The following is a 24094-nucleotide window of genomic DNA, read 5'->3' as shown; positions in this document are numbered from 1 at the left end:
CTGTTACAACTAATGCTAAATTGCTTCAATTGTCTTTCTGCTATTTCCACCAGCAGAAACAATTTAAACTTTCCAAAGCTTAGCTGGGTTCCTTTTCTGTTGAACCTGGGCACAGGACATACCAAGATGTGGTGAGGCCCCCTCTTCATCACTGGTTCCACCAAACTCAAGTCAGAGGCCTCTATCACCACTCCTCAGGGCTATCTAGCACCTACTCTTACCTAAGTCATACCTAAATAAAAAAACTCAAATTTGGAACCCTAGGAAGAAATTTTTCCACTTAGGACTGAAACACATCACATTTGAGAATGACCAAATTTTGAGAGATACAAAATGGCTGTTCTTGGCTTGAGCACAAGTAGGAATTATTATATGGTTAAACAACCTGGTATTACCTGGTTTTACTTTTTTACAGTGCTATTCTATTTTTTTTATATTCTGCTGCAAAATATTTACCAAAAAAAATAGTCAATAATGTTTATGCTCAAATATGTATGTTTTAAAGTGGGCCTTTTGTCATAAGAAGAGAAATGCTGAGGGCCATTGCCAAGTAGGAATGACGCATCGAAATTTCCTTGCCAGCGTACCCCATGTTAAATGGACTTGCCTTGGAAATCCGCTGTGACCTTGCTTGTGTGTTTGAGAAAGGTGACCCTGCTCAAGGACGAGGGTGGATCCAGGTTTAAGGTGTATCCTGCAGGTTTGAGGAAGTATCCCGCTCCTTGGGTTTAGGGCGTTCCCGGTTTAAGACAATGTGGTTTTAGGGAAGTTCCAGGTTTAAGTTTATTGCTGCCTGAGTTCCCATTGAGTTCTCATGGAATTGAGAAAGTTTTGGGGACGTGAATTGTGCGGCAGAACTTGGATTTTCCCCAGAACGTGTGTAGAGGCCGGTGTGAGTTCGGGAATAAAGAATTGCTGTTTGAATCTACAAGGTGTGGTGGCTCGTGATTCTGTGCCCAGCCAAGACTGTGGCAGAGAAATTCTATTGTACTTTAGCACATTAACATGTTGAAAATTTAGCAGCACATTATTCATTCTATAGTACAAGTTCATAGAGGATAGATTCCTTATTGAATTGTATTTAGGTTGAACTGTGTGAATCCACTGATATTCATTGATATTTTTAATCTGCAAAAATGTTCTTTCATATAGTTCTAATATCTAGAGTCTCTGCTCGGGAGGCATCATTGAGAGGACTCTGCACACAGGTCACATATGTCAGAAGAGGAAAATGGTAAACTCTTAAGCTCTTGCTGGAATTTTGAAGTATGATTCTACCTCTTACTATCTTGGTTGCCCCTTAAGTAGATAAATTATGTAACCTACCCTTTTATCTATGTGTCCATTTATTCATCTACAAAATGATAATAACAAGAGTACTCAACTCAGACATTATTTTGATAATTATATAAGTTAATATATATAAAGAGCTAAGAATAGTGTTTGGTGCTTGTCCATATGGTTCTTGACAAGTGTTCAGTCATCTTTGTTTTTTTTAATAATAGTAATTATAATTACTTTTTTAAAAATCTAAAGAATAATTACCTGAGATGCTTGAGATTGTGATGTTTTTATGCTAAGGCAGCTTTACTTTCAGCAACCAATTTTGGGCCCCAAATACAAAGAAATGACAGATGTTGAGAAAATATTAAAATTACTATAGAATACAAAAAATATCAGGTTATACAAAAAAATAAGTGATTATAAACTGTTGTACATGCAATTGTCATTTACTACCAGGATCACTATAAGGAAGTTCACCAACAACCATCCTCCTCAAGTGTGTGTATGTGTATGTGTGTGTGTGTGTGTGTGTGTGTGTGTGTGTGTGTGTGGAGAGAGAGAGAGAGAGAGAGAGAGAGAGAGAGTCAGGCCATAGGGGTAACTATTAAATGATTTAGATATTTAAATGTTCATTCCCACCCCCACTAACTTATAAAATTCAATCAAAGGAGAAACCAGCACTTTTCAAAAAATGTTTAAATAAATTAATGCTTTGCTTTACTGGCCAAAATATTTTAGGCCTTATAAATATGTCTATCTATTCATACTGATTACAAATTTGGAACAGAAGAGACATTACAAAAATTTAATAGTATGCCACGGTACAGCAGGAGATAAAACCAAGAACTACTAAATTCATTTTGTCAGACAATTGTTCATAGAATAAGATCTCTGCTCCACTCATCTTTCAAAACCTAAGTCCCTGACCTCTGACCTGACCAAATGCACAAAAATGAAAGTTGGAAATATTAAAATGAAAGCAGCTCCAGCACCTCCTCAGAGAAGCAGGCCTCCTTGCATCAGCCTTGCAGCCCTTATCTAGAAAAGCTACGAAATCCCCCATCACGGTTTTCAGTTGATCCATTGTTGCCGTGGGCTTGTGTTTCACCAGCTCAGCAAGTGCTCTGCATTTGAACAGAAAATGAAAGACACAGCAAGAAAAAGTTTAATGACAGAAAGAAAAATTAAGACAATAAGAATATCAGTGCCATCATTTAAGATTATGAATCTTGTGGGACACCATGGTACACACCTGTAATCCCAGCAGTTCAGGAGGCTGAAGCAGAAGGACCTCAGTTCAAAGCCAGCCTCAGCAACTTAGCGAGGTAGTAAGCAACTCAGCAAGACCCTGTCTCTTAATAAAATATAAGAGAGCACTGGGGATATGGATCAATGGTTAAGCACCCCTGGTTCAATCTTCAGTACCAAAAAAAGATTATAGATCTTGGAGCCAGGCAGCTCTGGGTTTGAGCTCAGGCAAACCATTCTAACCTCATGTGAGGATAATAAAATCCACTTCACTAGGGTTGGTGGGAGGATCAAATAAGATAATCAGTGCAAATCACTCAATGTTTTACATAGTTTCAGTAGATCTCCAGAAAGTATATGTCATAGCATTTAGACGTTCAAATTGTAGAAGTTATGTCACATTGACTTTTACAGATATTAAAGGGTTTTAAATAATCCCTAAATTTTTAATGACCTTGAATTTCTTTAAAATCTTTTCTCTAAAAATCTTGAAAGTTGGTCTGTGAAATTTGTCCTATTAAAGGTTAATTATGGGGAGTTTACAAGAGTTAAGACTGTCCAAACAAGTGTAAGGTGGTGGTTCTCCTTCATTGACATCTGAAAAGACAATAGAAATACAAGGTATGTTGTGTGGGAGTAATAAGTTTTGTAATATTATTTTTTAACTCTGGATCATGATTACAGGCCACCAGAGATGACAGCAACTTTCTCTTGCTAAAGTTCATGCTATTCTCACCCTGTGCATTGAGGAGTAAAGCTTCAATTGTCATTCTCAAAAGTCACATACAGGGTTTTGTCTCACCTGTGGAGTCACTCTAGAACATATGGAATACTCTTCATGCCTAGAAATAAACCCCCCTGTGATTTATACAATTAATTTGCTCTGGACACAAATTCATCAGTTAAATGTTCAGCCTTTTCTACTGGACCTGGTCTATGATCTTATTCTACTATGGTTTTCATCCAAAATATCACTATGATGCAGGTAAGAGTCTAATATAGTTTTTGCCCTCGAAGGGGAAAAAGCCGTTCATTTTTTTCTTGACAATTGTATTGGCTTAATAAGGCCAATATCTAAGTACTTTCCTCTGAGGAATATAATCATTACATGAGACAGTTTGCTCCTTTTAATTAACAGTTCTCATTATCAAGACTGCAAACATGTGATAATAAAATACTGCTCACATTTGTTTCTTGATTTGTTGTTCAGTCTCTAGAAGTGTGCCTATATCTGCATGGAAGGTGAATGTTTCAGCATTAAATTCTTTGGGAGCATATGTGTCATCAACTTGCAGAGCGGAAAAGCATACCCACTTGTTAAGGAAGGACTCAGAGCAGCATTTGGTGACTCTCTCACTCACTGGATTCTTCTCATGCATTACACACTCAATGAATTCCGGACTGCAGACAGCTGAAGAACAGGAAGGAAAGCAGAAATTCAAAAGAGGTAAAATTGAAGGTTTTCCATGAACACTCATTTTCCCATGCACTCAAAGAAGTGACATATCAAACTACTAACAATGAATCCAAAGGAAGCAAATGACTATTTTTGGAACTTAACATTAGGGACTCTTTAAAGTTGTCTCTTTTGTAAGTAAGTCTACATATGAAGAGTAATATGAGAAAATAATTCATCAAAATAATTGGAGATATGTCCTGGTATCTGTGTTAGAATAGAGAAGAAGGAGTCTTATACTGGCATATGAAACTGAGACCCCAAAGAAAGTAAAAATTTAGAAAATACCAGAAGACTGAAAACTCATGGATCCTTTTTAAAAAATAAGTTTAAGTTTTGAGATCTTACCTAAATTCTAACTTTGGTAGTCAGGATAATATAGGTGACCAAGTTCTGACTGCCACCACCACACACAAAAATACTTACACACAGATACATTCCTGTTAGTCAAGTTCACACGTTAGTCCACTCCTGCCTCTGAAAGGTAGCTTTGTCAATTTCATAAGATGAGAAATCAGTATTAAAATTATTACATTTGAAAAGACTCACATAGTCTTCAGTACAGGGCATTCTGTGTTTTTCAGACAGCTTACAGTATTTGTTGGACACTCTTCCTAAGTTTCTTGAAGCCTCTACAAGAGTTGGAGTTGACACCTGGGGTGTTTTCTGAGTGTAACAAATTAAAAGTCTGTTGGGGAAAAAAAAAGTCCATGTGTGTTTAGCCAAACAAGAAACTGTCTTTTTCTAATACAGTATATCAAGCAGAGAAAATTCAAACAAAACTAAAATCAACTAATGTGTTCTTATTTATTAATCATAGAATTATGTTTGTCTAAGTCAAGTGCAGTTATTCAAGACAGCTGCTCAGGAGGCTGAGGCAGGAGAATTACAATTTTGAGGTCAGCTTCAGTACTTTAGTGAGAGCCTAAACAACTTAGCAAAACTCTGTCTCAAAAAAAAAAAATTTTAAAGAATAGGGTTGTAGCTCAGTGGTAAAGCTCCCCAGCATTCAATCCTCAGTACCTGCTACCAAAAATTATCTTCATTTTCAGGATGATGGCTTAGTGTCAGAAAAAGACTTTATCCTGACCAATTATTAAACATGGCTTAGAATACCACCTGTACCATATAATCTCAGGAAGGTTAGCTACTTTATTATAATCCAGTGGCATTAGAATACTTATTATTGCATCTTTGTTTCATTAAATTTAGAGTATAACATAAATCAGGACTATGATAAATTTGAAAGATGTAGGTGAAAAATGGGAGGAAATATACCTGCCTCAATAGGAATGGTGCAAGGATTAAACTGAAAGTGATAATATAGGCAATGAACAAGGCATGTTATCCAGCATGTAAGAATCACTTATAAAGAATCCCAACCACCATGTAAAGTCAATGTAAGACTGTAATCTACTTGATAGAAGAATCTATGTATTATTCACTATTGTTAACCCTGAGCTATAGTTAAAAGAGTGCTAACTACGTATATAAACTGCACAATAAATTCCTACTGAACCATGTGTCCCTTCTTCTTTCTTGCCCTTTCTTGCATACATAATGGCTTATTAAATGGGGACCTTACTTCAGCATGCACTTTTGTCTCTCTCTCTTCTAGGGAGGGAAATTCCACAGGAAAACAAAGTCATGACCATCAAAGTCTAATGTATCTTCTGAACATCCATTCTTCCCACCAATAGACCAATAGGATTGTAATTTCCCATATTAGCTAAGTCCATATTTTTGTCATGTTTTTGTGTTCAGCTTTTATATTACTTCTTAAACTACTGCTATTCAAGGACTACTACTTCCTGCTCTGTAAAATGCTGCTAGGGTTCATTTACTCACAAACTATCCCTTAATCTTCAAGGAACACCTCCAGTGGATGAGCCAATGTTTGTCACTAACCCTCCCAGCCTACATATTCCCAGCCTCAAGACCATTTTTAAAAACTGTACATAAATATAGTCCTCTGCATCCCATTGACTATATTTTCTCTACTCTCCAGACTTTCTTGATAAAGAGAGGTTAGAAATACATGTGTATCTTTGCTATTAAAAGTCATATGCTAGGCAGCCTATATATGAAGTATTAAATAATAGCAAATTGATCAAGAAAAAAAGTCAGCGAATAAACAAAAATAAGCATTTTGGAATTTATATTCTCCAACCTGCTCATAGAGATCACAGCTTTGCTTGACTGAGGCTCAGTCACAAGAGGCTCAAATTCCTCAAACTGGAACATAAAAGAATCCATTTATATATCCTTCTGAGGACCAGATGCTGGTCATTTTTTACCCCTTCCTTTTTCCAAAGCCACATGAATAGATGTTCAGTGCCACATTTATCACATCACATCAAATTGTTTCTCTTATTTAAAAAGACTGTATAGTCAATGTAGTTAAGAATCTTCAGTCTCTAGAGTTCAGTGGCTGGCTTTGGAGCCAGGACACCTGACTCATTTTCCAGTGGTGCAGCTTTACTTACCAGTTCTAAGATTCAGAATCCTCATCTTCACAATAGAGGTAAAAATAGTGCTCACCGCCCAGAATTGCTCTGGGAATCAACTAAGCTAATGAAATTAAAATAGTACCTAGTACATAGTAAAAGGCCAATAAATGTTGGTAATGAGTATTATTATTATTATTATTATTATTATTATTATTATTATTATTATTATTATATCTCTCCAGTTGGATCCTCAGCTCTTTGAGGAATGTTGCTCTTAGCATCAGTTGCAGGACGGTGCCTGGCATACAGCAGCTTCCTGGTAGAGGAAAGAAAGTCTTTCTCTGATTCTGTAACAGTTTGGAAACCTTTAATATATATAGTAGGCACCCTAAAATCCTCCATAGCAGGTGTATTCTAACTTATCATCTTGTAAAACATTTCCTAAACCTTCTCAAAAAGATTTTAAAATATTCTAAAGAAATAAGTTTCATAACCTCCCTTAAGATAGTATCTCCAGTACTTGATATAATCTTGGGTCAGGTTAACTTTCTTCATATCTAAATTATATCTCTTTTAATTGACATTTAAATTTACCTGACCTTATTTGGTTCTCAGGAATATGGAAAACAAAGAAATGATGGCCAAGATTTTGTGAAATTAGAGATTACTGTCTTCATATCTTTCTTTTCTAGACCAACTGTTCTAAAATTTATTAACCATTCTATTTAAGGCTATTTTCCTAAAATGTTTAAGAGCACAGAATTGAATCCATCTCAAGAAAAGATCTAAATTGTACTGTGTATCATTTCAGTCTTGTATTGTTTTTCTTTCTCATTATTAGAATTAACAAAGAGCTGTATTCTTCTTTTCCTGCAGGACACCTACCACATTGCCATAGCATGCAGGAGGATCAGCTTCAGCACAGCACTTCTCTAGTTTGGCTTCATAAACCTTGGCAATTCTCAGCAGCAAGAGGGAACCATACTCAGGGTGCCTTCTTGAATATTCATGCATAAACCTAAATAAGAGAAACATAGATTTAGTTGAACCAATGAGAAAGAATATGTACTTAACTCACTCCAAGATTAATTCATCTCCCCAGGGTCTGAATTTGACAAATCCCCATGCAGTGAAGTTTAGTGGCAAAAGACTTGGATTCCTTCTTGGGCCCAATTTCTGGTTCTGCCACTTATTTTACTCTATTACATTAGGCAACTTATTAAAACTAAAGTGCCTCAGTTTCCTCCTCTGTAGATTGGGAATGATAATAATATTCATCTCGTGTGTTGGATTATGAGAAGAAATACATGACACAATGTGTGTAAAACATATACTGCCTGACACATCTTAAATATATCATATATCCTAACTGTCATTTTTATGTATTTTATAGTTTGATTTGTATTATATCTCAAAAGTATTGTCTTAGACAGAGATATATTCTTTTTCCTCTTTATATCATTGAAATCTTATATGATACATCATTTTAGTAAATATAATTTAGTGCAAAAGTAGCTAGTGTAATCCAACAATAAAACTGTAAAACTTATCATCATTCTTACTGATCATATATAATCATTTGTTATTTAACTGTCTTGTCATACTACTGAACTTTTAGCCTTTTCATCCAAGTATGAAACTCCTAGTGTCATATTCTATACTTCATTTTATATATCTTTGCTGTCAACACACAGATGGATAGATAGAGATAGATGAGTAGATAGATGATTGATAGGCAATATAAGTTCATATATATTTTAGATATTTAAGAAGTACCCTTTTAATGAATGATTGAACAAATAAATGTTATATACATAATTTGTATACATAAAAAAATATTCCTATAAATATTTCTAGCAATGTTCCTAAGGAGTAAGGAACATTGAACTTTTACCATGAATATTTACTGAATGATAGTGTCTGAAATTATTTAATTTTTTTAACCTTTAAAGACTGGGAAACAATGGGTCAAAGAAGCATCCTGGGCAACATGGAAACTATAGTAACTCAAAAGGAAAGCCTAGCATATCTTCAAAAATCATGATCTTCCTAAATCAAGAGCTATGAAAGGCTAATTCCTAATCTAACTTACGTGCCCAAGAAGATATCTTTTTGCCTCAGCATAGTTTTTGCAAACATCCTTACCCTCAGCAAAATCAACTGTGACTGCGGGAAAGTCAACAGGCTTGTCATCCTCTTCCAGTTCAGCAATGCAGTGGGATCTTTCCAACTCCTGCTTAGCACAACATTCTCCCACTTTCTTGGAGACTGTATCTTGATTATCGTAAATGTACTTGAAAAGGGTTACCTGTGAGGAGGTCAACATTTTTCAACATAAATTGGCATTGCTACACTTTCTCTCCAGACTTTGATGTGGCAGAACACATTCACTGTATTCAATCATTCACAACCAATTTGTCTTCTATGAACACATATCCTCTGTCAGTAATTTCTGAGGCTCTAAGCTACTAAAACACACCTACTTGATCAAAATACACTAGTTAGGAACCAGTTATCATTTGTTTGTTTTATAATTAATTAATCTCAGCTATTTATTAATTTTATATTCCTACTGTTGAGGCATTTGTTTTTTAAATTAAAACTCCATGCTACTTTTTCAAATATTTCCCTCAAAGTAAATGCAGGCATTTTGAAACCAAATAACTAAGTAAAGCATGAAAGATTTTTAACAAATGAGTCAAGATAACAATCATGAGTTTTGCTTATATGTGTAGAATATCTGTCTTAAATTTCTTAAAATCTGAAAGCTCAAGATTCTGATATATGGTTATTATTTTTAATCTTTGAAGAAAGAGAGACAATACTACAAATTTGGGGAAAGAGATCATGTTTGGGAAAACACTTAATGAAAGGAGACAACATAGGGGGGAAAATGCATCCTTTTCAAAGGTCTCTTGAGAAAAATGGCCCTTCTCCAATCCAACCTTCCCCAATCACAAATATGTTAGCAACCAGCTGGTCTCCTTCACTTTCAGCCTAGATTCTCAGAATATGACCGAAAAAGATTACAAATGTGTGAAAGAGTTTTTCAGGTCATTTAGTAATTAGGATAGTAGGGTTTACAAGAAAGTACCATAAGAGAAAGGAAAGCTTGGAGAGGAGCAAATGAAAGCCCAGAAGACCACGTAAACCACAGCCAGTTGTCTCCAGTGATGCTAAGTACATCTATTCTACCCACTTAAGAATGTAAGCTAAAAAAGGAAAATTAATGGCTCTTTACCCTGTCATGTGCACATTCAATCTGATCACCCTTGCAGGATTCCATGTGGATTTTGTTAAGATCTGCTGCCATCTTGGTTATGTCAGTAAAGTCAGCTTTGGGAAATCTCTGGCTTAGAAAAGCTACTTCCCTGAAAAGGAAATCCCCCCATCAATATATTATTATCAGGCAATGTGAAAGCCCTATGAAAATGCTATTTATAACAAAAAAAAAATTCAAAACAGACTAACCTATAGAAAAAATTTTAAATTCACTTGTTATTTTAATGTTAGAGCTGAACCAAATGGTGATCTTTTTTTTTTTCCTTGTTTACTTCAAATTATCCTTTGTAAGAGTGTGTGGTGGGGGCTGGTGTTGTGGCTAAGTGGTAGAGCGCTTGCCTAGGACAAGTGAATCCCTGGGTTCGGTTCTCAGCACCACATATAAATAAATTAAATAAAAGTCTACTGACAATTCAAAAAATATTATAAGAAAAAAATTTTAAAAAATAATGTGTGGTAAGTGGAAAGCTGATGATGTATAAAATCAACAATCAAAGAGGAATGCTGAAAGGGGCAACAGTATGAGGGGCATGAGGTACGGAGCCTAGCTCTGACTTCCAGATCTGATTTCATATCTTCTTAGCAGTAATACCTAGGCAAGTCACTTAACTTCTCTGAGCTTTAGCCTTCTCAGTGTCACACATTATGCTAAATTGAAGAACTAATTTGAAGATTAAATTAGATAATACATGTGAAAATATTTTACAACTGGGAAGTATCACACAAACTCCAGTTACTCTTTTTCCTTCATTAAAACCCATTTTTCCTGACTACTAAAATTCTTCAAGAAAACTAATTTCATAACATCTACATAATGATGGAGTTTTTATTAAACATACTTTTACCAAGAAATTGATCCAGCACAGCCTCAAAGCTCTATGACAAGATATAAAAGGCTAATGTCATCATTCTTTCCAAAATCATTTCAGGGCTGTCTAAATAAAGAAATAGAGACTTCTTTCCCGGAACCAGTCATTGCCTGTGTAATGTGCATTGGTTCACATTAGGGGCATTTTGTTTATTATTTTGGTTGGTTTTTATGGATTGGACAGTAACAATGATAAGCAAAGACATTTCAACTGACAGTTACTAAAAAGCATGCATAATGTCTATTATTTTAATTTTATCTCCTGTTCTATTGACTCATTATTTTCTGACAAGTGAGGGGTTAGAAGGGCAGGTAATATTTTTCTTAGATACTGAAGGATGTTCCCAGAATCAACTAAATAGTATAAAAACAGAGGCCAAGGCAAGTATACAAAATTTAAATATAAATAATCTTAAATACAAAATTTTAAACCCTCACCATTTGACCCACTATCCCACTCCTTGTTCTATACCCAAAGGACTTATAATCAGCATACTATAGTAATGTAGCCACATTAATGTTTATAGCAGTTCAATTCACTATAAACTGTGGAAGCAACCTAGAAGCCTTTCAATAGATGAATGGATAAAGAAACTTTGGTATAAATACATAATGGATATATATTTATCAATGGATACATATATATCCATTGATAAATAAACTTTGGTATATATACACAATGGAATATTTCTCAGCATTGGAATAAAATTATGACATTTGCTGGTAAATGTATGGAGTTGGACAATATCATGCTAAGCAAAGTAAGCCAATCCCAAAAAACCAAAGGCCTAATGTTCTCTCTGATAAGTGGATGCTGATCCATAACAGGTGAGGAGGGGAATGGGAAAAATGGAGGAACTTTGAATGGGCAAAGGGGAGAGTGGAGTGGGGAGGAGGTATGAGGACAGGAAATATGGTGGAATGTGATGGACATTATTACCCGGGTACATGTATGACCACACATATAGTGTGATGCTACATCGAGTACAATCAGAGAAATGAAGAGGTGTGCTACAATTGTGTACAATGACTCAAAATGCATTCTGCTGTCATGTATATCTAATTAAAATAAATTAATACATTTATTAAAAATCTAACCATCAAAAAAGGATATTATACAAAAATTCACTTCCCCCATTAAATTCCCTTGATTTGACTATCTATGTGTAATTGTCATAAAAATCAACTGCCACAGTATTACTTATGATGAATAAAACTGAAGGAAAAAAGAGAGTTGATGACTTTAAGGAATGTTATCTTTCTTTGCTTGTTACCTGTCACTAGGGAAACTAGCCTGAAGTGCAACAGGTGAATTCATCTGAAGAAGGAAGTACTCAGATACTTTCTCATTTAATATACTTCTTTCTGAGAGACCCAGCTTTTTAGAAGACACCATTTAAAAATTGAGTAACATAAATCTACTGCACATTGTTATTGCATTAAAATATAGAATTTTTCATTATAAAAATATCTGTCTCAAAGTACATCACCCATTAAATAAATCTTTTTACTCCTCATTCATTTTTATTATATAAGTCATTGTAACCCTGGGGAAAGTACACTAGTCTAGACAGAATTTATTATTTTTTAATGCAATTTTAAAAATTAACATGTAGAACTAGAATATTGGGGGAAGTTAAAATACTTATTCTGCAGTAAAGAGTGATACATCCAGAGAGAAACAAGAGCAGTAAAACAAAGTAAATAAATGACAAAAGCTAGTCTATCTCACAGAGAGGTATATATAGATTGAGTAGTGAGAGAAATATAGACCTCATATTTTGAAGATGTATTTGGAAAAGCAAACGTTCAAGTTCTTCAGAGAGATTGAGTACCTTGCTTTTTTATTTTATTTAAAAATATCAATGACCCTAGGGGCTGGAAGTATAGCTCAGTTGACAGGGTGCTTGTCTCACAAGCACAAAGCCTTGGGTTCAATCCCCCCTGAATCAAAAGAAAGAAAGGAAGGAAGGAAGGAAGGAAGGAAGGAAGGAAGGAAGGAAGGAAGGAAGGAAGGAAGGAAGGAAGGAAGGAAGGAAGGAAGGAAGGAAAGAAGAAAAGAAAAGAAAAAAAGAAAAAGAAAAACAATCAATGACCCTAAAATAACGAAAAAATATTACTGTTATTTCACCCAGGTAATAAAGTTAGCATATAAATCAGTTGGCGCTTTCTGAATATAAAAATCATGTTATTACCTCAAAGAGATATTAACACTCCTATATTCAGTCAGGCATTATTTACAATAGTCAAGGTATAGGAATAACTGAAGTGTCCATCAACAAATGAATGGATGAAGAAAATGTGATTGCATGGATAAATAAAATGTAGTATCTATATTCAAGGGAATACTATTTGTCCTTTAAAAGAAGGAAATTCTGAAATTGGAATTAATGTAGATAATCTTTGAGGATGTTGTGCTAAGTGCAATAAACCAATCACAGAAAGACAAACACTGGATGATTCTGTTAATGTGAGGATCTAAAATAGCCAAATTCACAGAATCAAAGAATAGAAAGATGACTGCCAGGGACTAGGAAAAGGAGGAAATGGGCTTTACTAGTCAAATGGCATAAAATTTCACTTAAGCAAGATGAATAAACTGTAATTGTTACCGCTGTTGACCAGTGACGAGTCCTTGCTTCCCTAATGTTGAAGAATAACACCAGAGAAGCACTCCGAGGCAAGGTCAGAGTAGAAATTAGAAGTTTATTAAAGGACAGCAGAAAAGACTTCTCCCTGAGGAAGAAGGGGACCCAAGAGATGCAATCCGTGGAAGTGCAGTTGTCTCTCCATTTTATAGTTTTTTGTGATGGAATGTAGGTGGGAAGGCCGGAGGGGTGGGACACAGATGGGCCAAAGAAGTAATCTGGGCAGGAAGGATTTAACCCTTCTTTGGGATGGGCTATCTTCAAATCTGCTGGGGCTGTTCATTAACATTTCTTTGGGATGGGCTATCTTCAAATCTACTGGGGGCTGTTTCCTGGACTTCATTAACATTGATTTTCCTGTATTTAATGAAGATCTAATAACTTGAAAATATAAAATGATAATACCTTTCCTTAACATTACCAATATGATGTTTGCATATGTATCTTATTAATAATTAATAAATAATTGAGAAATTAAAATACTTAATTCTTAACACTATATGCATACTTAACATTCATCTTAGTTAATAAAAAACATCTGAATATTTGCCTTTTGTAGATAATCAAAGTAAGAATTCCTGTTTTTTTCCTTTGAAAACCCTGGCAAGAATTCTACATGTACATTCTGTTCTGAGAGTAATAAAGCCACGTCATTGTTGGTTATTTCTAAATACTTTATTCTTCGCATTTTAAAACTCTATATTTAGTAAATCATCAAAGAACTTTGGCATGAAAGTAATGCAAATACTTAATGTAAGAGTTTAGAGAGTATAGTTTCTACCTTAATAGAAAAAATAGCTCCAATGATTTTTTAATGTTTTCTCATGTTTATAGGAGAGGTCTAAAAATAGAGAGTAGTTAAGAAAACTACTTTATTTGGAAAGTATAATTGTGTAATAATAACTTAGAAGAGAAAAAAATACCCCAATTGAAAAGCAAATATAACTAGAAATTAAACCTGAGCCTTTCTTCCTTTTGTCCTTTGTTTTTCATACATTTTGACAAAATGGAAAAGGCACTGATTGGAAGAACATGATGTATCTCATTGGACTAGTTTCACTTCCTTACCACCTAAATCATAATCTTAAACTTATACCTTCCATCCACCCTAGGATTCCTCAAGCTTCTCACAGAGTCATTCAAAGCAGGCTTGTTCCCCAAGTAGTCATGAAATATGGCAACAATGTCTAATAATATCCTTGATATTTTAAGGGACTTTCCAAAAACAACTTATAGTCATTCCAAAAAAAAAAGGAAATTTGTATTTATTAAGAGAGAAGATAGGAGAAAGGAGGATCTTTTGCTAGCATTCATTCAAGATACAATGGACATATGCAAACCCCACCTATCATGAATGGCCTGAGTATTTTCTAAAATTACAGAAGAGTAGAAAAGTAAAAGATCTAAGAATCTAATGGAAATATGATAAAAATTTTAATTTCATATTCATTTATGGAGATATATGTCCTAATTAAAAATAAGCCAATTTCCCAAAATATATAAACTTATACAGGCTTTTCCAATGCAAATAAAAATTGTAATCCAAACATAATTTTTGCCCACATCACTCCCATAAGCCATCAATGCCTCCAAAATATCCACTTGAATTAATGAGAAATATAGAATTTGCTGAAGGTATCATTAGAGATGAGAAAGAGAAAAGTTTACATCATAAAAAACAAGATAGAGGGGCGTAGTCAATATTTACCTCTTCTTTAACTGATCCACAGAGAGAGGAAATATTATGAAAGATGTCTATGTAGTAATTAGCTCAACTTATATATCCAGAAATTATTGTGTTAGACTTGCAATAGTCCCAATCAAGTTCATGGAAAATGAGTGGGGGAAAAAAGTGTTCGTAATAATGGTGTTCAAGTCTAGGAAATTAATTCTCATCTACAACCTACTTCTTATTGATCTCTGCCCAGAAAAAAATCATACCTGGGACTGCACAGAAAGTTGAAAGAACTATCCAAACTGCAGTTTCAACTGTTGAGATTAGAAGGTCCTCAGGTGGGACTCAAGATTTGCCTTACACTGGTGAACATACCCAGCTATGGTGATGCCATCGACAGCAGAAATTATTTTAAGATGATTATCTCCTACATTGATGAGAGTGTAAAGGGTACCTGCATGACAAGAGGAGCTTGAGTCAATAGCACATCACTCATAACCTAGACTATTGAGGCTTTTGTCTTATTTCACCATTTGGAAAGTTAAGCCCTTAGAAGTGACATTTATGAAGACAGTGCACAATAAGCTGTGCCAGTCATTGCAACAGCCCCCACTCTCACTCTAAAGGAACTGGAGTGGTTGAAAAAACAACAGGTTGCTGGATGAACTGAAGAACAAAGCACCAAGATCCATTACTCACCTGGTGTAGAGTCCAATGAACATAAAGATTTTAAGGAGAAGACTAGACTTAAAGTCGGTTTCCTGCCCTCTGTGGTTGGATCCAATCAGTTGATAGAAACCAAGGGCAAGAAAATCAGAGGCCACCTCCACCCATGGGTACTGTGGAGGTGGAGAACTCAGAACACATCTTTCTGGAGCTGAGAACAATTTGCATCACCCACATCCTGGATCTCCAGTGAGTGAGCCAGGGCCTTCACCACAAAACCTCCATTCTGTGAGGCTCAAAAGAGGAGGCAGCAAAGTGGAGAACTACAGCCTGAATAAAAACCACATATTGCTGGAAAGGAAGCTGAGCTCTACTACCACAAAAAGGTGATTGCAAGAATGCAGGCACTCTAGATGCAGGGCAGGGATGGCCAGGTGGGGACCTGGGATACCATCCACTAAGGAAGAAGAAAACACCATAAATGAGTGCTGCTAGAGCTCTCAGTTTTCATGAGATTGTTGGACATGTGCCCATCCACATTTTCCTATGTCTGAAATTTATTTTTTTTTCTTTTTAGCATTAGATATGGTGGGTTGGTTTTTTGTTTTTGTTTTGTTTTGCTTGTTTTATTTTTTTCCTGCTATATATACTTTAAACATTTGTGTTTCACCACGGTTACAATTTATATTTTCTTCATTTTCAATTTCTTCTTCCTTAACTAATCATCAATGTTAAAACTGATTTCTAAGAATCAGTGAGAACATATAGTACATTTTGAATTTCTTTGATTTAGCTGTCCTAACTAATAATTACATTGACAGTCATTCATGATTAATATCTAGAACACTCAGACTTACAATGTTTCTATGTGGTAGAGACATATATCTAGCAATATAAAAAGGTATGCTGACTTGGCTAAAAACTCTTTACTTGTCAAATCACACCATGTGGAGGTGATTAACTTCCTTGATCTTATGTTTGTATACAACATTTAAAACCAGTTTTGCTGTTATGACAATACTATTTTTCATATACAAATATGCGTATTTGTTAGCAAAATACCATTATCTAATGAGATAAGTGTCTACATTTAAATAGTTTTTTAAAAACATACTTTTAGGGATAAATTTTAAGAAGTCTTTGTGTTCTCATACTAGGTAATTTTTAAAACCACTCTGAAGAAGCATACACTACAAGCCAATTTACTTGATGGTCTCCAGTAATGCTGTTATTACTATGCTATCGAGAAAACCAAAGCAGCTGTGAGCTTCAGTTTTCATACTGCAATTAAATCTGTACACTATTTTTACTCAACTAAATTAGGATATAATTTTTAGGAAAATTGGTAGTGGACCTGTTCAGAAATCACCCTTTTTGTATTTCATTCTGTACTTTAATGCATTTTCTGTGTCTGCAGGTGTACAAGATCCACCTCAGCAATGGAAATTGAGGTCCTTTGGTAGGCACGTCCTTGAACCTAACCTTGTCACTGGACAGAGTTCCTGCTCCCAAAGCCTGCTCTCCCCCAGGTAGCCCAAATGCCTACCAGTTTGCCCTCTCTTGGATTTTCTATAACTATTCCCTTTTGGAATAATTTTTCTGTTAGAAGGAAAATGACAGCAGTAACATTTTTTTAATTTTTTTTAGTTGTAGATAGACACACTATCTCTGTTTATTAGTCTATTTCTTTATGTGGTGCTGAGGATCAAACATAGTACCTCACACATGTGAGGCAAGCTCTCTACCATGAGCTACAGCCCAGACGCAGCAATGGTCATCTTTAAACGACAGTACAGACCGTCTTCTCTATTTTCAGCCATTGTCATTTTCTTCATATGTGTAGTACCATTTTTCTCCATGTGTGGAAGAAAAATGAAAGACATTTTGAATCCGTAGCCTAAGCTGATCAACAGCTGCCCACAGTCAAAGCTGCACCTGGTCTACTTTCTGTGCATTGTGGCCTTGTCCTTCCCCTTTCCTGCTCTTTCTTCCTGTGTCTCCCTGTGACACACTTCAGGAGTTGCTTTTTTTTTTTTTTTTCAATTTATCTATGCTTAACATTAGGAACCTTGAGCACAGAGAGGGCCTGCAGTAAGGAGACAACCCATTAAAAATAACCAGGTGAATACTATCATTTTGATACAGCAAGAGATGAGATGGAAAAAATGCTTCATTCAAGAATGAGAAAGCAATTTGTTGTTGTTGTTATTTTAAAAATTTATTTATTTATTCTAATTTGTTATACATGACAGCAGAATGCATTTTAATTCATAGTACACATATAGAGCACAATTGATTGCACCAATTTGTAGTCTCATCAGCAATGTATGAGTATGCCTTTTCCCCCACATCCTCACCAACACTTCTTGTTACTTGTATTCTTAATAGCTGCCATTCTGACTGGAGTGAGATGAAATCTTAGAGTAGTTTTGATTTGCATTTCTCTAATTGCTAGAGATGTTGAACGTTTTTTCATATATTTGTTGATTGATTGTATATCATCTTCTGAGAAGTGTCTGTTCATTTCTTTGGCCCATTTATTGATTGGGTTATTTGGGGGGGGGGTGTTAAAAGTTTTTTTGATTTCTGTATATATCCTAAAGATTAGTGCTGAGGTGCGTGTGTTAAAAATTTGCTCCCATTCTTTACCTCACTGATTGTTTCTTTTGCTGAGAAGAAGCCTTTTAGTTTGAATCCATCCCATTTATTGATTCTTGATTTATTTCTTGGACTACAGGAGTCATATTAAGGAAGTCAGGGACTAATCTGACATGATGAGGATTTGGGCCTACTTTTTCTTCTATCAGGCGCAGGGTTTCTGATCTAATTCCTAGGTCCTTGATTCACTTTGAGTTGAGCTGATGTTATTGTTATTATTTTGACCAGAAAAAAATAAAATAAAGTCAGTGTTGATCAAGAAATATTAGTTACAAAGGTGTAGTTCAGAAAATAATCTTCTATTCTAACTTTGCCCCTTCACTGTTGCATAATTGTGAATGGCCAAAGACTGTATGTTTAATCTCATTGTGTGAAGTTCTTATCAAGAAAAATGTTACATGACTTCAGAGTACATCCATACAGAGTCAATTATTTGAGTTATTTTGACATTTATTAACTTTGCTAGGAAAATAAAACTGTAAAAAAGAAAAATAAATATTTAAGTGATCAATGAAGCTCTATGTATATTTGAGTAAAACTGCTGATTGAAAGAACTGCCACCTAATAATAATTGTGATGGGTGAGAGAGCTTACACTGCACTTCTTAATCCCCTGTTGTTTGCTACCATACTCTAAATACATACTTTTGCTTATGGTTGCTCATTTGCTGAAAGACAATTTGTACCTATACAATTGTATTTTGAAAACACTTATTTTACACAACAATTTTATATTAATTTAAACTAATCTTTTCAATAAAGCACTATTTACACAAAGACACACACCTACACACACATACACAATCATCGTCTTTGGCTTGTCCCTTCTTTTAAGTTCCTTTCCCCCAGAACTCCCTTGGTGAAAGGGTCCCTTTTTCTGCCCTTTTCTCATTTTAGATTGAGTCTCTGGAATTTTTGCCTATTTTCACTCAGATTTCCTAACCATTTACTTCAATTTTTTTTATTATTTACTCTATAGTTTCGTTTAGTTCAGTATAATTTCTAGCTTCAGGTTTGGACAGGTAAATCTATGTATATCTCTGTGCCACATGAATCAAATAGGATCAAATTATCCTTAAGGATCCTTCTACCTTGAATATTTCATGATTCCATGCTTCCCATGTGATGATCTTATCAAATGAGGAAAAAGTCCTAACTGGTAAGAAAGAATATAACAAGTTAGAGCATTGGGATTCAAGTTGGAGAGCTTGTTCATTCCTAAGTTAAACTGATGCTTTGCAGGCATTACTTTTTATACAGCTCAGCTTAACATTAAGAAATGAAAAATGAAAACTTTCTAAGCTATATTAATAAATTGAGGCTTTCCCATACTTCGATCAATGTTTTTTCCAACCTAGAGGCCCTACAGTAGATGAATTGATAAAAAAAATGCAGCATATATACATAATGGAATTTTACTAAGTAATAAAAGAGAACAAAATCATGGCATTTGCAGGTAAATGGATGGGGTTGGAAAAGATAATGCTAAGTGAAGTTAGCGAATCCCAAAATAACAAATGTCAAATGTTTTCTCTGATATAAAGAGGCTGACTCATAGTGGGGTAGGGAGGGGGAGCATGAGAGGAATAGATGAATTCTAGTTAGGGCAGAGCGGTGGGAGGGAAAGGACGGGGGCAGGGGATTAGCAAGGATGGTGGAATGTGGTGGACATCATTATCCAAAGTACATATATGAAGACATGAATTGGTCTCAATATATTTTATATACAACCAGAGAGATGAAAAAATTGTGCTGTATATGTGTAATAAGAATTGTAATGCATTCTGCTGTCATTTTTTTAAAAAAATCAATAAAAAGTAAGGTAAAATAAAATAATGCCTATAATCTATGCTTATCCATTTTTTAAAAATTAGCAACAAATAGAATATATAAACATAGAAACAGAAATTAATATTAGTGACTCCACTCATAATGATAGCTAAGATGCAAATAAAGCAGAAATGAATGCAATACTAAGAGTATATTCACATTTCATGTTTTTTCCAAATACAATTCAAGAGACTTACTAACTAAAAGAAGTTTAACGTTACAAAACTAAATTTTCATAACTTGTACGAAGGTTGTATAGCTATAATATTCCTTTCATTAAGTTTCAGTGAATCAGATTCAGAATATTTTAATTAAAGGGTAAAAAAATTTTTCTCCTCAGTATCTTCTAAAGTTTTAAAATTTGTTAGGTGTTTTGTGGTCTTCTAGTGCTAGTCTTTAGTTAAAACACTCTCAACCTGGGAATGTACTAAAAAAAAACTTGAAACATTTAAAAACTAAATCAAATAAATAATTGGCCTATGTGCTCTTTTTTTAATAAGGAGAAAAATTCATCGCTATCTTAATTATAGTAAAACTAGTTAAGTTAAATGTTTTAAAGTGATTTTAAATATATTATAGGATATATATGTATTAAAGTGTTCAAATTAGTTTTTAATTATATAGACATTGAACAGGAAATAATTCTCTTATTAGAATAATATATGTGAGTTAGAAGGTTTTTTGTGAAACTAGTTCACTTAGCAATAATATAAGATAATAAAGAACTAATTTCAGTAACATAGGATGTTCATAATGGTGCTGTCCTTTCAAAATGCTTCTGATTTATATTTGTAACATGGCAAGTATATTTAGCATTAATAACTTAAATAAGTAGTTTAAATACATATAATGACTATTTCAATGCAATTTTAATTTTTTATTTACACTACTTATTTATTTATGCAAAAAATTATGTAAATTAGCCTTTCTGCATTTAATGGCTTATGTAAGCAAATGATTGGATTGATTGGTCCAAACTTCTTTTTGCAGCTATTCAGAATACTGGAGAGAAAAAATCAGGAACGATGGTATCTAAAAGCAAACAATGCTCTGGCATCACAGCAAACACTTTGTTTGGATTCTTGTACTAAAGATAATTTAACACAACTTGACTCATGCAGCATGAAGATATACACAGATCTACATGTTCAAGTCTGCAGCTAGAAACTGACTGAACTGAATTCAACTACAGAGTAAATAATTGAGAAATGTGAAGTAAACTTTTAGGTAACTATTTATTTAAATACAAAAGTGTTCTTGTTGACAGGGCACAAGGCACTAAATAATATCTCAAACTTTCAGTTGTGTCTCTTATTCTTATTCAGCTCCAAATTTATTGAATGTCCCCTATATGCCAAGCAAGCATTTACTAAACTCTGAGGATACAAAAGATTAATGAAGCACAGTCCCTGAATTCAAGGAGCCCACAGTTCAACAAACATTGGGAGATAATTATAGTGCAACATTATAAGTTACTATGCATATAGAATCCAAGTTAGGACTTGGAGAAAGGCATAAATGTGCATAAATGAGATTTGTGGGCTCTAAACTTTTTAGCTACCTATGCAATTAAACAGACTGCTGAATTTCAAATTTGTCACTGAGTTTATTTTAACTTGTGAAAGAACTTCGCCTACAGAAATGGAATAAGTTGGCAGAGTATTGAGGGAGGTAAGGAGAATCAAAGATGGGCAATTTCTATATGATTTATGAAAGATTAAAGCAAACAGGCTCCAATTTAGAGAGTGATGAAATTTCCTGCAGAAATATTAAGAAAGAAAGAGAAGCAGTCTGGCAAAAAACAACAACAAAAAAAAAAAGGTCTAATTTGCAATTATTTGGTTTTCCAGGCAAAGCTAAGTATGAGGATATGGTCATTTTAATATTATAAGCCCCACCACAACCACAAGATAATATTCTTGTAGAAAACCACAGAACTTCCATGGAGTATTATATATCTAAGTTGACAGACAAAGTCTATAGATCACTTGAATATTTAAGGAAGAAACAGTGTTCCTGATTCAATCAGTACTTTTTTACCAATAGCATGCACCTGAGAATTTGAAAGGGCCTTCATGGAGATGTGATTTTGAGCTGAGAATATTTTAAATGCACATGCATAATGAGAAAAAAAAATAGCCCTCTAGGCAGAAGAAATAGCATGTGCAAACGTCTGAGGCAAAAAAAAAAAAAAGCATAAAAGAAACTAAGACTAAGAAAGTCTAACCACCAAGTTGGAGGGAAGTATAGTGTCAGAAGAGGAAGAAGAGTAGAAGATGGCTTTGTATGTCATCTTAGCTACAGTAAGAATTTTGGTTTTTATTCAAAAGTAATGATAAGATGTTGAATAGATTTAATAGCTCAATGATAGAATCTGATTTATGCTTCAGAAAGGTTATTTTGGTTGCCTGTGAGAAAGAGATTGAAAAGGGCAGGAGTATATATAAGACTAGTCAGGCAATTAATGCAACAATCCTAGACACAGGATGAGATCCTGAATTTCATCAATGGTGGAGGAATAGAGAGAAGTAAAAATATTAGAGAAATTTAAGAGTAGTACTGGATTTTCACCTAAGAAGAGAGTCCCTTTTCTAAAAGTTAATGCTTAAAAGACCTCCTGTGGCCTTCTCCAGCTATATTCTGCCCCATGGAGCAAAGAGTTTATAAAACCAAGGATATGTGACCACAGAAGTCTGCCTTCCTTCTCTTTTAGACCATGATTTGACGCCATGACACTAGAATTCCCTATCCAAATAGCCTTGAGTCTCTTCTAGAGCCTGAGGAGGGCTTCCGACATGCATAAATCCCACCATGGGTAAACAATGTCACTGATGTATTTAGAATCAGGCCTGAGGAGTGGCCAGGAGGCAGCTATTCATGGGGGCAAAGGTGGAGCTGGATAATGAGAAGTGAGATTTCTATATAATGCATGAAGGAACCAAGGATTGGCAGAGCAGACATGTGGGCCAGGGTTGGGGCCTGAATTCTCCCCATAACAAAACTCCAAGTATGATGGTTTAAACTATTTTTTGCCTGATAATGCGATAATTTTTGTATAATTCAATGGTCTAGGAAGCGTTCATCTTCCTATAGAAAAATCATTGGTAGGATTTGGATATGTTGAGTTTTAGGCATTTTTGAATCATTTAAAAAGAGATATCAGGGCTGGGATTGTGGCTCAGAGGTAGAGCGCTCGCCTAGCATGTGCGAGGCCCTGGGTTCAATCCTCAGCACCACATAAAATAAATAAATAAAATAAAGATATTGTATCCAACTACAACTAAAAAATAAATATATGAAAAAGAAAAAAGAAGAAGAGATGTCAAGTAGGTATTATAGATATAAGGATCTGGAGATGAGCCTAACTTTGGAACATTCTTTGTGAACCTTCAAGAAGGGCAAGATTGAGATATCCCAGGGAGAAAGGAAAGTGAAATAAGGAGAGCCCCATGATGGATTACTGAGAAAGATCAAAGAGTCAAGAATAGGCAGCTCATAGAAGTGGTAAGGGGTGGTAGGTCAAGGTAGTGTTATCCTAAGGAGCACAGAGAAAAGAACGTTTGAGAAAAAGTAGTTCAAGAATTACAGATATTACCATCAAGGATTATAGATGAGAACTTAAAAACCATCTGTTTCATGAAGGTGACTGAGATCCCTAATACAGCTACTTAGGTAGAGTGATGAGACCAAAACCCAGACTGGAGTGGATACAGAAAGGACTGAAAGTGGAAAAAAAAAATAAGAAACTGACTCTTGTAAATAGCCATTACAGCCTGAAATTTGGTCTTTGGTACATGAACTTTGGAATGCATATTTATCTATTCAGAAAAATATGCTTTCTCTCCCTCACCCCAACCTCGCTGTCTCCCCTCCCCCTCCATTGAGGTTGTTAGATTAATGTTCTCTTACAAGTGAAATGCTACAATTTGTATCCTACATCCCCAACATAAAGTCTTTGAAAGCACAATCCATGTCTCATGTTCACTATATCTAACAGTCTAGCACATACCTTGGATCAAGAGCTATTCAA

The 24094-nt window shown here is 34.7% G+C and overlaps 2 pseudogenes across 1 annotated transcript; one reads left to right on the top strand and one right to left on the bottom strand.

Moving 5' to 3' along the window:
- On the bottom strand, positions 1-15407 carry LOC120883654 (albumin-like; annotated as a pseudogene). Its single transcript, XR_013425532.1, has 9 exons — positions 15366-15407; positions 11863-11966; positions 9680-9809; positions 8531-8746; positions 7318-7456; positions 6131-6217; positions 4538-4674; positions 3718-3943; positions 1-2408 (listed from the first exon to the last, which is right to left on the bottom strand). The product of XR_013425532.1 is annotated as an albumin-like (transcript).
- Positions 15408-15475: 68 nt separating this feature from the next.
- On the top strand, positions 15476-16058 carry LOC101956104 (septin-2 pseudogene; annotated as a pseudogene).
- The last annotated feature ends 8036 nt before the right edge of the window (positions 16059-24094 follow it).

The sequence above is a fragment of the Ictidomys tridecemlineatus genome, chromosome 9 (genome assembly GCF_052094955.1).
Source record: "Ictidomys tridecemlineatus isolate mIctTri1 chromosome 9, mIctTri1.hap1, whole genome shotgun sequence".
NCBI lineage: Eukaryota > Metazoa > Chordata > Mammalia > Rodentia > Sciuridae > Ictidomys > Ictidomys tridecemlineatus.
Note: the sequence above shows the minus strand (reverse complement) of the source record. Positions and strands in the feature narration are given on the sequence as shown.